Source organism: Pseudorca crassidens, chromosome 19, assembly GCF_039906515.1.
Source record: "Pseudorca crassidens isolate mPseCra1 chromosome 19, mPseCra1.hap1, whole genome shotgun sequence".
In the NCBI taxonomy this organism is placed as follows: Eukaryota; Metazoa; Chordata; class Mammalia; order Artiodactyla; family Delphinidae; genus Pseudorca; species Pseudorca crassidens.
In genome coordinates this window covers 4,731,784-4,748,526 of record NC_090314.1, presented here as the reverse complement: position 1 = coordinate 4,748,526, position 16,743 = coordinate 4,731,784, and the positions used below count along the sequence as shown (strand labels likewise).

At 46.2% G+C, this 16,743-nt stretch overlaps 1 protein-coding gene and 1 pseudogene across 1 annotated transcript in view; one reads left to right on the top strand and one right to left on the bottom strand.

Annotated features, from left to right (window-relative positions):
- Positions 1-16,743, bottom strand: part of LOC137212250 (multidrug and toxin extrusion protein 2-like) — a 352,581-nt gene that overhangs the window by 102,896 nt on the left and 232,942 nt on the right. The gene's annotated exons all lie outside the window — the stretch shown is intronic.
- On the top strand, positions 9,833-10,183 carry LOC137212552 (pre-rRNA-processing protein TSR2 homolog pseudogene; annotated as a pseudogene).

Here is a 16,743-nt window from a genome sequence, read left to right as displayed (position 1 = left end):
CTTTGTTTAGAGTCGTGCTGTAATCACCAGGTGTGGGGAGAACTGCTGATCCGAGGTCTTCAGCCAGCACAGGAGGAAGTGAGCGTTCTGTCCCGAGCGCAGGGCGCCAGGCCACCTCCTCTGCCTCTGGGAGCCCCCGTCTGAGGTCAGCGGCACAGCTGGCGGGCCAGCCTCTCGGGAAGGAAGCTCGAGGAGTCTGGGAGCCTCTCTCAAAGGAAGCAAGAAGCAGAACCACAGGCAACAAGGACCAAGACTGTGCACGGGGTCTCGGAGCAGAAAAGCAGAGGTCAGCGGAACTAGATGCAAAGCCCAAGACACAGGTGAGGTCAGCCCAGCATGGGGGGTGTTGGCAGGAAGTGGATGGGGGAGCAAGCGGCCCTGCTGTCATCCCCCAGGGGACTCACCACACCTGATCTCATGAGCCCCGAGGGCCAGGGTGTCAGATTCAGGGACAGTTCACGTTGATCAAGGTCCCACAGGCTGTAACACACAAATACAGGTCAGAAGCCCTCTTACTGATTTCTGAGGAAAAGTTCAACTGTCAAAAAGTAAAAAAAAAAAAATAAAAGTAAACCAAGGACTTCCCTGGTGGCGTAGTGGTTAAGAATCCGCCTGCCAATGCAGGGGACATGGGTTCAAGCCCTGGTCCGGGAAGATCCCACATGCTGTGGAGCAACTAAGCCAGTGTCCCACAACTCGTGAGCCCGCGAGCCACAACTACTGAGCCCGCGTGCCACAACTACTGAAGCCCGCACACCTAGAGCCTGTGCTCTGCAACAAGAGAGGCAACCACAATGAGAAGCCCGCGCAACACAATGAGGAATAGCCCCTGCTCGCCGCAACTAGAGAAAGACCGCGCACAGCAATGAAGACTCAACGCAGCCAAAATTTAATTAATTAATTAATTAATTAATTTTTAAAAAAAAAGTAAACCAAAAAGAGCATTTGACACAATCCAACATGCCTTCACGATAAGAACTCTCAGCAAAATAAGCTACGAGGACATATTGTACAGCACACAGAATATAGCCAATATTTTATAATAACTATAAATGGAGGATAACATTTAAAAATTGTGAATCACCGTATCGTACACCTGTAACTTATATAATATTGTATATCAACTAGACTTCAATTAAAAAAAAAAAAACGCTCAGCAAAGTAGGAAGAGAGGGAAACTTCTCTCAACTCTGATGTTTTTCCAACCCCACAGAATGCACCACAGCAGGGGTGAGCCTCATGTCAACTCTGGGCTCTGGGTGGTGATGACGTGTCCACACAGCTTCATCAGTGGTAACAGATGTACCCTGTGGTGGGGTGTTGATGCTAGGGGAAGCTGTGCGTGCGTAGCGGCAGGGGTATGTGGGGAATCTCTGCTTTCTGCCCAATTCTTTAACTGAGATAGAGTTGACGTTTAGCATTGTGTAAGTTCAAGGGGCATGACACGGTGATTTGATGCACTTATATTGCAACATGATTGCCACCGTAGCGCTGGCTAGTTGGCTAACACCGCGGTTGCATCATACAATCATCGTTTCTTCTAGGGGTGGGAACAACTTTCTGCTCAGTTTTGCTGCTATGATGTTGTTCTTTCCTTAAAAACCTTACAAAGGCTTCTCATCTGCCCCAGGAACCTGTGGGACCCTACAGCCTCTGGCCAGTTTTCCCTGTGACATCATCTCCAATCACTGTCCCGGGTCCACTCAGCCGCAGTCATGCTGGGATACAGGCACACCCCTCCCTCAGGGCTTTTGTACCTGGAATTCCTCCACTCTACATGGATCACAGCCTCACTTCCTTCAGGTCTTGGCTTCGATGTCACCTCAGTGAAGTCATTCCGGGTCACCTTTTCTTAAATTGGGCCCCTCCCCCCATACTTCTTCCCTCCCTCCCAGATTTAGTTCCCTCCTTGGTCCCTGTCACTAGCTAACCTCCTAGCTATTTTATTTATCCTATTTATGGTCTGTTTCCCCCGCTAGAGAATAAGCTCCTCAAGGGTAGGCACTTTTTCCATGTCGTTTTCTCATAAACACTTGTTGGATGAATGAAGAAGTGAAGTGTACAGTGGATGAGAATGCTTGTATCAGGAGATCCTGCAAAGCCACCAGAGAGCCAAAGCCCCAGTGGTACTGAGTGAGTTGGACCAAAGCCAGGGTTACTCTCTGACCTTGGGTAACAGTGTTGGAGGCCCTCACCCATCGAGGCAACTGAAAATCCTAACCTTCTGTCTCCTTGACTCCACTTTTTTACTCTTCCTAGGTTCCCAGCCCCTCTTTGGTTTGCATAGGCTTTCTTTTCTTCCTTCCTTCCTTCCTTCCTTCCTTTCTCTTTTTTCTTTCTTTTCTTTCTTCCTTTCTTCCTTCCTTTCTTTCTTTCTTTCTTTCTTTTTCTTTCTTTCTTTCTTTCTTTCTTTCTTTCTTTCTTTCTTTCTTTCTTTCTTTCTTTCTTTTTCTTTCTCTCTCCTCCCACCTCTCTCTCTCCCTTCCTCCCTCCCTCCCTTCCTTCCTTCCTTCCTCTCTCTCTCTTTCTCATTCTTTCTTTTTCAGGAACTGCCAAAGTTTTCGTGTTTAACAGCACAACTGACCAAGGTCCAAGATGTGAAGTTACCGTGTTCAGGAAACCTGGGGGGGCAGGGGAGGGAAATCACTCTATAAACTAACTATATCACATGTGCTGAGAAAAATGCATGCTTTAGAATATAAAACATGTCCACGCATAGTAGTTAGCTGCAAAAGCCATCTGGCTTCTCTTGGCTTGTGGAAAGGGCGCTCCAGATTCCAGCGTAAATGAGCACCACTCAGCTCTTCTGTGCAGCAGGGTCTTGTCTTCACCATCCAGCTCTTCCCCCCCAGCTCGTATCACGAGGGCTGCGATGTTTTTCTCCGGGTCATCCATGCGACCGCTCATGTCCTCAATTCTTCCAATGATCTGGTTGGACTCGGTCTGCCATTTACCTTGCATCTGTTGCAGGAGCGTCTGCACCACTGAGGTGAGATCCTGCACAGTCTTGGGGTCAGTCTCGGCCACCTCCCTGGTTCCTGGCTTGGTGGTACTGTCTCCGACCGTCACCTCCACTTCTGTGTGTCCCCACAGACTGGCACAGGCCTTCTTAAGAGATGCTCGACTTTACCGCGTCACTGACCCGGAGTCACATTTTTTCTCTACATCTTGCATGAACTCTGCCGTGAGCCACTGTGCTGACTTTGAACTCCAACTCTCAGGGCCAATCCTCCAGTAAAACGCCTACTACGCCTGCTTCCATCACAGAAGTCCCTGGGCCCAACGTAGCAGACGGAAATAAAAGGAATGCCAGAGACGTCGCAAAACAGAGGTGCTTCACTTAATCCATTATCCTGGGAAAATGAAAGAGCAAATTTTTTTTTTTTTTTTCGGTACGCGGGCCTCTCACTGTTGTGGCCTCTCCCGTTGTGGAGCACAGGCTCCGGATGCGCAGGCTCAGCGGCCGTGGCTCACGGGCCCTTCCGCGGCATGTGGATCTTCCCGGACCGGGGCACGAACCTGTGTCCCCTGCATCGACAGACGGACTCTCAACCTCTGCGCCACCAGGGAAGCCCAAAAGAGCAATTTTTAAAAGTAGAGTTTTATTTTTATACCTTAGGAAAAGCTAACTTTCAGATGGATTTAAAAAATTAAATAAAAAAAGAACTTCCCAACTAGCACAGGAAACCCAAAGATGGGGGAGGGGGGAAAAGAAATACATGTTTGCAAATTAAAAATGTGAAATGAGGGATACTGTAAACAAAGCAAAGGGTAAATTATGGATTTGGAAAAACAATAGTCTCAAGGCAAATGACAAAAGTGTGTGTATTATATAATTCCATAAAGAACTCTGACACATTTCATTAAAAGAGACAAGTCACCAAAGAGCAAATCCAATGGCCTACAGATATGTCCCCCTTAGTTTCCAGGGGAAAACATATTAAAGAAGAATAAAACGTCATTTTATTGCCCATAGACTGGGAAAATTAAAGAGGTAGAAATGGAACTGTGGCAGCACTTTAGGAAAGCAATCTGGAAAAATCCATTACATTTAAAAATCCATATACTTAGACCAAGCAATGCCACTCCTGGGAATCTATTCCAAGAAATTAAAGCACCAATACATAAAGGATTAATGTAATATAGCAGTGTTCATAGTGGCCAACACACACACACACACACCAGGGAGCAGTGAATGTCCAACAACAGAGAATGAGTGAATATATTCTGGTGTTTCCACACCATGGAATGTTATGTAACCATTAAAAAGGGTTAACCAGCTTTGCTCCAGTTAACTTAAAGGAATTCCATCAGTCAATACCTGAGAAAAGCAAAATTCAGGAAAGTGAATCATATGATCCCACGTTTGTCAAACTGACATACAGGAAGGATGTTTTCCACATACATGTTTATAAGCAACGGTCTGTATATATTTGTATATGACAGTCATTGCATGGGGAAAATCTGTAATAGGTTGCTGACATGGGTCTCATGGGAGGAGAGGAAGGGAGAGGTGAATGCAGATAAAAGGGAAACAAACAAGAAAGAGGGGAGGAAAGCGGGGGCCCCGATAGCATAGCACCATTTATACTTTCCTGAAATCTACATATGTGAACACACAACTAAACTTCAACATAGTTTAAAATAGACACACTACCAATATCCCTCTCACTCTCTAAAATTGTAAACAGATCGAGCAAGAGACTATGAGTATCTCTGCCAAGACTGGATGTCCCTTGTATTTTCAAGTTTGTCTACACTAATATGCCGTAGCTTTTGTTACAAGTAAAGGTAATATTAGAGGGGGCTTCCCTGGTGGCACAGTGGTTAAGAATCCACCTTCCAATGCAGGGGACACAGGTTCGAGCCCTGGTCTGGGAGGATCCCACATGCCATGGAGCCATGAAGCCTGTGCACAACTACTGAGCCCTCATGCCACAACTATTGAAGCCCACACGCCTAGAGCCCGTGCTCCACAACAAAGAGAAGCCCCTGCTTGCCGCAACTAGAGAAAACCCACACGCAGCAACAAAGACCCAACGCAGCCAAAAATAAATAAATAAATGTATTTTTTTTAAAAAAGGAAGTTTGAAGATAATATTAGAAACAAGAAAATCAAGGGAGGTTCCCTAATACCCACCAACACCCTGTCGTGGCCTGTGTAGCTGTACCAAATCCCATCTGGCCTCAGCCCCTCTCCCTGCTTTACCTCCTGCGTGTTCCCCGACAGCTCCCAAACCTCTCTCCCGTCCAGGTGCTAAACAAAGGCTTGTTGAATGAAGACCTGCTGTGTGCCCCCTCCGCTCTCCCGGCTCCGCCTCCGTCATCCCCTGCCCACTCCCTGCACCAGCCGCCCCGGCTTAGTCACCGTAGCTGGACCTGCACGCGGGGAACCCTTCCTCACGTGCACCCGACTCACTTTCCTGATTCACCTGAAACACCGCAGCCTCACCTGACTCCAGATTCGAGGAGCTGCTTCTCGTGCTATCTAGTTCTGCTCTCAACAGATCGCCCGGCTTGTGGGAAGCCCCAGCCGGCGCAGGACAGGTAAATCGAGAGACAAGATGTATTCATTCAACAAATTGAGGCTTTACTGTGTATCAGGCCCTTTTCTAGGCCTGGAGGCTAGAGCAATAAATCTCTACGTCCCAGTGGGGAGCACAAATGGGGAACACAGGCGAGAAGGAGGTGATGGGCCACACGGACGGAAGAGGGCTCCCGGCCGAGGGAACAGCAGAGGCAAAGGCCTTGATGGGAGACATGGGAGACATCCAGGAGGGACTGGAGAACCCCGGAGAGCCTTCCTGGAGGGGGTGTCTGAGCTGGGCCTTTGAGAGAGAACAGAGTCATGCCAGGCAGGATTAGGACAGCAGTGTGAAGGGGCGGGTGGGCTTGGGAAATGACTGGTCCATGGCACATCTGGAGCTGGTTTGTGGTGGGTAACGATGAGAAACAGGGACCTCCCTGGGGGTCCAGTGGTTAAGACTCCGCAATCCCAATGCAGAGGGCATGGGTTTGATCCCTGGTCAGGGAACTAAGATCCCGCATGCCCCACGGCGCAGTCAATAAAATAAAACAGAATAGAATAAAATAAAATATAAAATAAACAAAGCAGGAATGCATCAGGATCCAGGTCTCCTGACTCAGGGTCTGGGGCTGCCACAGCCTCTGAGGGAACCCAGAGAACAAAACCACTACCCACGTCCCCAAATTAACTTCCACCGATTTTCAAATCACCATCTGTCCAACCAATTGCCAGGAAGCTGTGGTCCCTGAGGGCTGCTCCTCGTGGCTTCAGAGGTGAGGCAACTGGTCCTCCTCCAGTGACACCAGCCCCAGAGGATGTCCCTGGACTGTAGAATGCAGCTTATGACCTGCCAGGAGGAGGTTAAGACCGTCCTATCACACTCACCAAATGGATAAAAAGACTGACACCACCAAGTACTGGTGAGAATGCAAAGCAGCAAACTCATACTCAGCTGGTGAGTGCGACTGGTCCAACCACCCTGGAGTCCACTTTACTACTGTCAGTGCTGAGATGTGCCCTGCGGCCCAGCGACTCCACTGCTGGGTGTGAACCAAACAGAAACGTGTGCACATGGTCACCAAAGTCCACATACACCGGACACGGCCTGGGTGCTTATCAAGAGCAGAACGGAGAGGTAACTCGAGGTTTCTTCACATCGTAGGACCTTGAGTAGCAGCCAGAAGGAGCGGATGACCGCAGACAAGAAACTGAATGTTTCTCTCATGCCCGTAATGCCCAGGAAGGAAGCCAGACAGAAACCAGACAGAACTCAATCCACAACCGAGAGAGTATTACTCTCTTGGGGTCAGTGACTAGATGGGGCACGAGAGGGTCTCTAAGTGAATCCAGCTCACCCCAGCTGGTCAAGCCATGACCCGGGAGAGGCACCAGACATTCATTCCAGTCGGACTGTGCCGGATCCTCCAGCCCCACCTGAGCCTTTCCTGACGCACCCCACCGGAACTCCTGACCCACAGAAGCCTCAACAATGGACAAAAACAAGCAAACAAAAAAGGGATCTTGTTTGAAGTCACTACTTTTTTCAAGAGAGCAATTGATTATCGAAACAGTTTTCATCCTTGAGGGGCTGCTGAAGACAGGGACCAAATCTTTCTTGTATTCAAAGTGATGTTAAGAACATTTAATAATATTTAATACAAACAATACTGTATGTTAATATACAAATAAATAATTTTAATCAATAATAAATAATAATATTAATTATTAATATTAATATAATAAATATTATTATTATATAATATTATTAATTAGTAATATTAATAAATAATTTTCTTTTTTATTCTCTAAGTAAACTAAACAACATATAACATTAAAGCCTCTTACCAACGCATGTAAGATGCAGCATGCATTACTTATTTAATTACTTTGATAATTCCTGAATAATTTAATATTTTGAAATCGTTGGGTGATTATTTCTCTGATGTGGCTGTCACTAGTTAGATGAGGGCTCTGTCTGAAACATGATTTAACAGTAGGGAACTACGGCAAATTCTTCTTGAGACTTCTCCATGAAATTTGAAGTCATAAGGTGTTTCAGCATTCTTAATTTCAGAATAATTTCAGTATTCTTAATAAGTAGTGAATGTCTCTTGATATTAACTATGCTGTTCTTGGCTCTGAATCTTTCTTAATCCTTGTAATAATCTCAGAGATTTTAAAATATAGTCAACATCTTTATCATCAAGTATATATAAAATAAGTCATTAGTGTGTCTAATTAGTTGGCATAATTTTGTTAGTTTTTGTTCATCTTCAATCCACGAGGCTAAAACATCATGTGGATGAGTTTCCATTTAATAAATGAAAAGATTTAAAAGTTTACTCTAATTTTCACTTTTGTCATTAGATAATAAGTTCATTATCATAGAATTAAACAATCTAAAATTCTCTCTTGGAATTGATACTTTGTTTTTTTTCTGATAGTATGCCATATCTCTTTATTTCTCTTTCTTCCACTCACTTTTCAGAGTTTCCCTTACTTAGTTTTCTTTTTAAATAAATTTATTTATTTAATTTATTTATTTTTGGCTGTGTTGGGTCTCTGTTGCTGCACGCAGGCTTTCTCTAGCTGCGGCAAGTGGGGGCTACTCTTTGTTGTGGTGCACGGGCTTCTCATTGCGGTGGCTTCTCTTGTTGTGAAGCACGGGCTCTAGGCACGAGGGCTTCAGTAGTTGTGTCTTGCGGGCTCTAGAGTGCAGGCTCAGTAGCTGTGGTGCATGGGCTTAGTTGCTCCACGGCATGTGGGATCTTCCTGGACCAGGGCTTGAACCCGTGCCCCCTGCATTGGCATTCAGATTCTTAACCACTGACTGCACCACCAGGGAAGCCCCCCTTACTTAGTTTTATGTTCAGTCACTTTTTATCATTGGCTTAATTAATCCAGCAGTTCTCAAACTTTTGTCTCAAGAGATGAGCCCCCTGACATGTTTACTGTATTAAAAATTAAAACTAAAATGTTAAAAATATGTTTATTCTTAGTTTATTTAAAAACACAATAATAAGCCCATTATAAATGAACATAAATAACATATTATTATGAAAAATAGCTATATTTTCAAAAACAGATTTAGTGAGAAAAGGATTCTGCATCATCAGTGCCAATATTGACACAATAAAAAAGGCAATTCATATCTCTGTGTTTTTATGAAAAGAGTTGTGAACTCACCAGAACCTCTGAAAGTGTCTCAGAAGATTTCAGGATACCACACTTTGAGGACCAGTGAAATGATCTACAAGCTTCAACAATATCTTGTAAAGATATTGCCTTTTCTATTATAACACATAATAGATAATGTATAATATCATTTATTAAATCCAAACTCCTAAAATTTTTCATTTATTTATTATTTATCTAGCCACTCCCATTTTACAATTTTTATTAAACTCTATAGAGCAGGATTGATAGAATTTTTAAACTGCTTTGTCATCCTAGGATAACAGGCTGCCTATCAAGTTTTAAGTCTTCATCCAAGTTCCATTATTTCAATCCCAGCTTTCAGATATTTTATTTCATTCTCCCTACTGTTTATTTGACCTGTGCTAGTAAATATAAAATCTATGAAGGAAAGACTTAAAGCAAGTTACCAGATTTGCAAATTTGTTTCTGTATTTGGCTATTTGGCTGAAATGCTAGACTTTCTCCGTAGCATAACACCGAGCACTGTTTGTACAAAATCCATTAAAATTTTCACATAAATATTTATGATTGAAACCATTTTTCTTGAGCACTGACCATCAAATTTAATGTATGATTTTAGATGTTGTTCTACTAGCTCCACATAACCCGCAAGGCCCACTAAACGATCTTCCAAGTGTTCAGTTTTGCAGTTTAAGTACAGTACGGTCAACCCTCTATATCCGCGAATGCACAGTTGGTTGAATCCGAGAACGCGGAATCCGTGGATGCGAAATCCGTGGATACGGAGTGCCCGCTGAACTACCCATTTTATGTAATGACTTGAGCATCTGCGGATGGGTCCTGGAACCAATCCGCCATGGATACGGAGGGACAACTGTATTACTTGTTTGTGGGGCCTACAGCCAGATGGGGAAAATTCGTGAGCACTCTGGGAACTAGTGACTGCACGGCGCTAGAAGCCTGGCGGGCCTTGCAGATCCGGGTGGAGAATGCCTTGGGGGCCCGCAGAGCCAGGGGAAGGCCACGTGGTGGGGGTGTGCAGTGGAGGAGTGCTTCTTCCACAGTGAGCACCTCAGTGAATAAAAGGCTCACTGTTTGGACCTTCACCCACCAACGTCGTGGACCCAGCAACTGACTTGGAGCTAGATGAGACAGACAACTCCCTCGGGAGCTCACGACCAAGGAGTGTGGTGTGGCTGGGGAGGATGGCGAGCCAGCCTCTGCAGACCAGTCCCACCACCTCCAGAGGGTGAGGGGGCTGCTCGGAGGGAAGTGGGCTCCCCATCTCCCAAAGGAAGTGCAGGGTCAGAGCCTCAGAGCGTAGGCCCGCCAGAGAGACTGACCAGGGTGAGGGTGATGTGGACCCCCAGCGGAGATGGAGTCACAGCTACAGGTGGGGTCTGCCCCTGGCCTGAACCCTCGGGTCCCCACTCCCAGACTATTAAGGAAGAGGAGATGATGGAGGATGGCCGGCTCATTGTGCAGAGAGAAAAATGATGGGGCTGGAAATGGTTGGGGCCCTTGTTTGCTGGTTGTCTGAGACTCCTTTGTAGGAGTTTTCTGGAGGATTGTGGCCCTCTGGACTGGTTACCGCCCCCCGCAACCCTTTCCCCATCCCCTGTCCAGCCTCCTCCAGGGGAGGAAGGGCCTGGTCTTGGGGTGGTGGGACCCCACCCACATCACCCCCTTGGGCCTTAAGTTACTGAGTGATGAGGCCTGGTTTCCCAGCGCAGCCCTCTTGGGTGCAGTCAGTGTGATGGGCGAGGCATGGGGTGTGGGTGGGGCCGGAGGGGAGCTAACCCTGGCTGGAGACAGTGGGCAGGTGGATTGTGAGGGGAGGGGACCAGCAGAGGACCAGTTCTCAGCGCCAGGGAACCAAACTCGGGCTGGGTTGGGAACGGTGAGATGAGCATGCAGACAGAAGGGAGACGCAGTAGGTCCCCTACATTCAAAGGGGTTCTGTTCCGAGAGCACGTTTGTTAAGTCCAATTTGTTCGTAAGCTCAACAAAGTTAGCCTAGGTACCCGACTAACACAATCGGCTCTATGGTGCTGTACTGTGATAGGTTTACAATACGTTGTGCACCAGTATATTATGTCTGCTGAAATAAATATAGGTTCTAGGGATCCAAAGAAATCATAAAGACCACACATAATATTGATCTCAGTTTTAACAAATGTGGTCACAGTGAAGTAGTTGGATTAAAAAGATGATGTCTGATTTTTATCTGTCAATCAATATCTATAATATCTAAAGTACATTCCTATTCAAAATTCTTCAGAGTGAAAATGGGTCTGATGAACCCAGAGGCAGGACAGGAATAAAGACACAGACGTAGGGAATGGACTTGAGGACAAGGGGAGGGAGAAGGGTAAGCTGGGACGAAGTGAGAGAGTAACAGGGACATATATACACTACCAAATGTAAAATAGGTAGCTAGTGGGAAGCAGCCGCATAGCACAGGGAGATCAGCTCGGTGCTTTGTGACCTCCTAGAGGGGTGGGACAGGGAGGGTGGGAGGGAGACACAAGAGGGAGGGGATATGGGGATATATGTACACATGTAGCTGATTCCCGTTGTTATACAGCAGAAACTGACACAGCATCGTAAAGCAATTATACTCCAGTAAAGATGTTTAAAAAAAAATTCTTCAGAGTGAAATTATTTTATGGCTTTAAATATAATTTTTAAAGAAATATTTTATTCTAAGTTCTGCACTAGTACCAAAGAAATGAACACTTCTATTTTTTACTAGTACTGTACTCTATACAGTACTGCACAGTAAAGTACACAGAAGCACAACCACTTGTAGAGGATGCACACACATGACAATGTATGCCAGACATGTGAACTAACTTACGAGACTGGACATGCGAACGCACGTTTGCATCTTTGAAAGTTGCAACTTTGAAAGTTCGTATGTAGGGGACTTACTGTAGTTGAAGACGTGAACCAAAGTAACAGTGGAGCCCGCCCACCTTCCAGCCCTGCTCCCATAAACACACACACACAGGGCAGCTCTCACCCTGCCCAGAACTCAGAACCTCCCAGGAACACGCGCTTCCCGCAGCTTGGCCTCCAGCCCTGGGTTCCCTCAGGAAGCCTAAAACCTTGGCTACGTGGTGAGCTTGCAGGATCTGGGTTTGTTTTCTGTCTCCTCCAACCTCTCTCCAAATCTTCATCCCATCCAAGTTCAGGGATGAGGCTTAAAGCCTTAATAAATAGTATCTTGTTGTTTAATCTGTGTCTGGACCTGTGAGCAGCCCTGGAATCAGCCTTCTGGGAGTTCAGCCGGAGGCCCATTCCTGGGCCCATGCCAGCAGCCTGGGACGTGTGGGCAGACAGACAGACAGACGAACAGAGCACAGCGGTGCTCTGAACACTTCCAAGATAAACTGTATTTCTCTTTAAAAACAAAGCAAAGCAAAAATACTTGTCTGTGAAACTTGTCGTTGATAACGATAGAAACTTTACAGCCTGACTCATACGTTTTCCAAAGTTGTAGTCTGTGGTCGCCTAGGAGATGCGCCACCCAGACTCCCCTGGGAGGAAGGACGTGCTGTCCAGCTGGGGAAAGACTGTCAGTCCCCAGTTGTCTGCTCCTCCAGGACCTCAGCCTGAGAGCAGCCTGGCCACCTGGGGTCATGCCCTCCAGGGCAGCCCCGGCAGGTGATGGGTGAGCTGGGCTTTTTGGGCTCAACTCCAGAGCTTTCTGCTGGGGTGGCCCAGGCGTGGTCAAGTCTGCATCAGGGTTCTCCCTGTGCCAGTCACTGATGTCCTTCCTGTCACTGGTGTCAATCCCTAATGAGCATCTCCATTCCAACTCCAGGTCAGCATCCGTTTCTGCAGAACCCAGCCGGGACAGCTGTTTTCTCCTTTCAGTAGGTATGTGATTTACAAGAAGGAGCAAAAACCTAGGCTGCAATTACCCATTGATGTTGATCTTACTCTTGTCTAAAGTTGTAGTAAATCCATCATGGTTGAAGACGTGTTATTCTTTTTAAACCACGAAGTAGATTCTGTTTAAGAAGTTGTTTTTTTTCTGCGGTACGTGGGCCTCTCACTGCTGTGGCCTCTCCCGTTGCGGAGCACAGGCTCCGGACGCGCAGGCTCAGCGGCCATGGCTCACGGGCCCAGCTTCTCCGCAGCATGTGGGATCTTCCCGGACCAGGGCACGAACCCGCACCCCCTGCATCGGCAGGCGGACTCTCAACCACTGCGCCACCAGGGAAGCCCTGTTTAAGGAGTTTTTGAGGGAATTCCTTGGTGGTCCAGTGGTTAGGACTCCGTACTTTCACTGCCAAGGGCCTGGGTTCGATTCTTGGTTTGGGGAACTAAGATCCTGCAAGCTGCATGGCATGGCCAAAAATAAAAGTTTCTGAATAAAATTGTTTCAAAGTTAAAACTTTTTCATTTCCTTTATTGTCACATCAATCAAGTATTTCCTTTAGGAGTTTTAATATTTCAGATGCTTTATTTGGACAATGGACTCATGATGTTTTCTGAAATTTATCCTTGTGATGTTTGAAAATATTCTTTATTCCAACCATTAGCGTTAACAGAACAGTATAGCCATTCCTGTGAAATATATGCTTAGCGTTTTAACTTAATAATTCAAGTTTTGAGCACTGTTTGGGTCTAACAGTTATAGCAATAGCAAATATAAGCTGCTCAAATTTTTGGTTGAAATAATCAAATTGTTTTTCATTTTAGAAATGAAAATTTTATATTGATTCTTGCACAATATAGAAAGATGCTCCTGGGAATTCCCTGGCAGTCCAGTGGTTAGAACTCCATACTTTCACTGCCTGGGGCCCGGGTTCGATCCCTGGTTGGGGAACCAAGATCCCACAGGCTGTGTGGTGAGGCCAAAAAAAAACGAAAAGAAAAGAAACATGCTCCTTGCTGTTGCCATGTTATCATAGTACCAGAAAATTCAGGCTGGGACTTCCCTGGTGGTGCAGTGGTTATGAATCCGCCTGCCAGTGCAGAGAACAGGTTTGAGCCCTGGTCTGGGAATATCCCATATGCCGCGGAGCAACTGAGCCCGCGCGCCACAACTACTGAGCCTGTGCTCTAGAGCCCGCGAGCCACAACTACTGAAGCCCGCGCACCTAGAGCCCATGCTTCGCAACAAGAGAAGCCACCGCAACGAGGAGCCCGCGCACCGCAACGAAGAGTAGCCCCCGCTCACCGCAACTAGAGAAAGCCCACGCTCAGCAATGAGGACCCAATGCAGCCAAACATAAATAAATTTATTTAAAAAAAAAGAAAATTCCTGGCTGAAGTCTATTTTTCATATCATTCCAGAAGATTTGTGTTTATGATTCAGAAGATTTGTGGTTATATTTTCTAAAAGCTTTAAGAAATGTATCCAAACTTTGTTGTCTCTTCACTTTATGTGCTTATTGCCATATTTTACTCTAAAATCGTACACGTATAAAGAACAAAGCTCTGCACACTAACGGTCCCAAGAATTTCAAAGCATCAGCAGTATGATCAAAGTAGAGACAATAGAACGAAAATAGAAGCAAACAGCAATGATGCGATTTGAAGAGCATAATTAACTGGTGATTCTCCTGATCTCAGAACGCCTGCCTGCCTGGGAGATGGGGCCGTGAACACTGGTCACATTTACTTGTCACAGGAGGTCCTTTTACCGTCATAGCATCCCGTGGCATTTGGCTGATCAACTAAGTTTATGTTAGAATTTTTATTAGTAAGTGATTTCACTTCTCACTGCGGTTACTATTACACAATTTACTAACTGAAACATTTCAATAGTTTGTCAAAGGCATGTTTACACACACACACACACACACACACACATATACACACACAGTTACTAGAACAAAGAACAATGAAAGTGAATCAGATTGGCAACTTTGCATGCTTTCAGAAGTAAAGTAAAAATCTCCCTTGCTTGCATTCCTGATTAAAACCTAAATTTGCCCCCCGGTCACCCTTCCTGAGTTACCCACCCAGCCCCTGCTTCTCCACCCTCCCTGCAGTACCCACAGCCTTGTCCGACTCGACCTGCCCCCCTCAACTCCAGTCCCTGGCTTGAGATGATTGCTCAGTGCACCTCTCCTAAGCGGGGCTGATCAGAATCCCTTTCTGAAGAATTTGGGGTTGAGACCGCTGGCTACTGGCTCTCTGCTCTTCTGCCCTGTCCACGGAGCCCTGAGGGGAAGGAACAGAGAAGCAGACTCCTCCTCCAGTCCCAGGCTCTGCTGGGACCCCGAGAGCTACACTGGTATCTTTATCTACATTCCTCTTTTATGTTTCTGCTTTATCACATTTGATGTTGGGTATGTGCTTATCGACATAGTCCTAACTAAACATCTCCTTAGCGAAGCTCTCCCACCCCACATGCCCCCCCCACTTCTCCTCGGTAGTGAGCCCTGAGGTCAGAAATCCTTCTGTGCATGCTGCATACTTTATTTTTTAAAGCAATGGTGTGTTCCTGGGGCTCCTGTTTAGCCTGTGTGTACGGGATGGGATGCAGGTCTGAATTAAGGGCTTCTAGTGGCTTCTTTAAAACATCTCCATAAGGTCCTACCATGGGGATATAATTTTAATGATATTAAATATAAACAGCTCAAAATTGTATATTGATTATTAGCTTCAATTAACTTCAATTCCTAGTGGATGCAACCATCTGAACAGGGCTGAGTTATGAATGATGTCTCATGCACTGGCTCAGCTGACAGAGGATACACCTGTCCTCACCTGGATGGTGAGGTGACCAGCAGGAAGGTCGAAGCACTGCTCCCGGAGGGTGCTGAGGCCCACGAGGCACCTCAGCGACAGATCCTGAAACTAGGAGCTTGGGCACCTCAGGACAGCCTGGGCAGCTCGCCCTCTGCTCCATGGAATGTTGGCTGTTGTCAGGTACTGCACGGGAAAGGCTGCCAGCCTTGGTCCAGGTGTGTTAGCCCTCCCCATTGCTTCCCTACTGTCCAAAAATTTTATACCCATTGATTCTTCACAGAAAGTTTATAGGAAGTGAATTCTCCAGGTGACAGTTAGATAAACAGCTCTTACAAAGGTGTAACGGTCCATCCCTAGAACTGCAAAGCTTGCATTCTGTTCACCTAAGCACCACCTGCGGACTGGACAGAGGAGGGAAGGGGGAGACCCCAGCACTGGGCCGGGGTCGGGGAAGGGCTGCCTATGGCCAGCTTTGATCTCACTTTACTTACCCAACACACACTGAAATAGTGCTTTGTAGAACCAGGCAATCTTCCAAGCTCTTTCCACATTTCAGTCCTTCAATCCTCTTAACAACCCAGTGAAGGTATATGTTGATGTTATATCTTCACTTTACAGATGAGGAAACCTAGGCAGGGGACATGAAGTGGCTGGTCCAGGGTCCTACAGCCTGTAAGATATTTATCCCAGAGAACTACTTTTCAGTGAATTTTGGCACATTGAATCTTATATCCTATTTAAATACTCATGTTTAAAGAGAAAGGAAGATAGAGAATCTTTCAAAGAGGTAAGGAATCATCTCCACATGAATTTTTGTGTGTATGTGCAAACTTGCTTCATTTGCTCTTAATTTTTGAAGGCTGCAGACTTTCACAGGGCCTAACATGCACCTGGGCCAGATTTTGAAGTAGGGAGGGAATTAGGTAGGTGTGCACAGTTGGGAGCATAAACCCAAGACCCCATATTTTAAGGGTTTCAGGAAGGGGCCAGTTCCTCTCCGGAGATTTTCTCTGCTGACTGCCTCAAGGTTGGAGGTTCTCAGGGTCCCTGCCTTCAGAGGTCATTGTGCAGGGATGGGCCTGGGGTGGGAAATGTAGCTCTGGAGGTGAGGGATAACCTGAGAGCAAATACGTTAAACCAGTGAACATACAGTGCATGATAGGACCTGAGATTTCTGACGTTCTCAAGCACGTGGTTTATAAAATGATTTCGTTAAGACACCTCTGAGGGAAAGGTGACAAATAAGTTCCTTGTCGCTTGAACGTTAATAATCGGGTGGAAAAGAAAACTCCCTTATGTGATTTAAGGTAAGTCTGAGGTCACACCGGCAGGACACCGGAGGT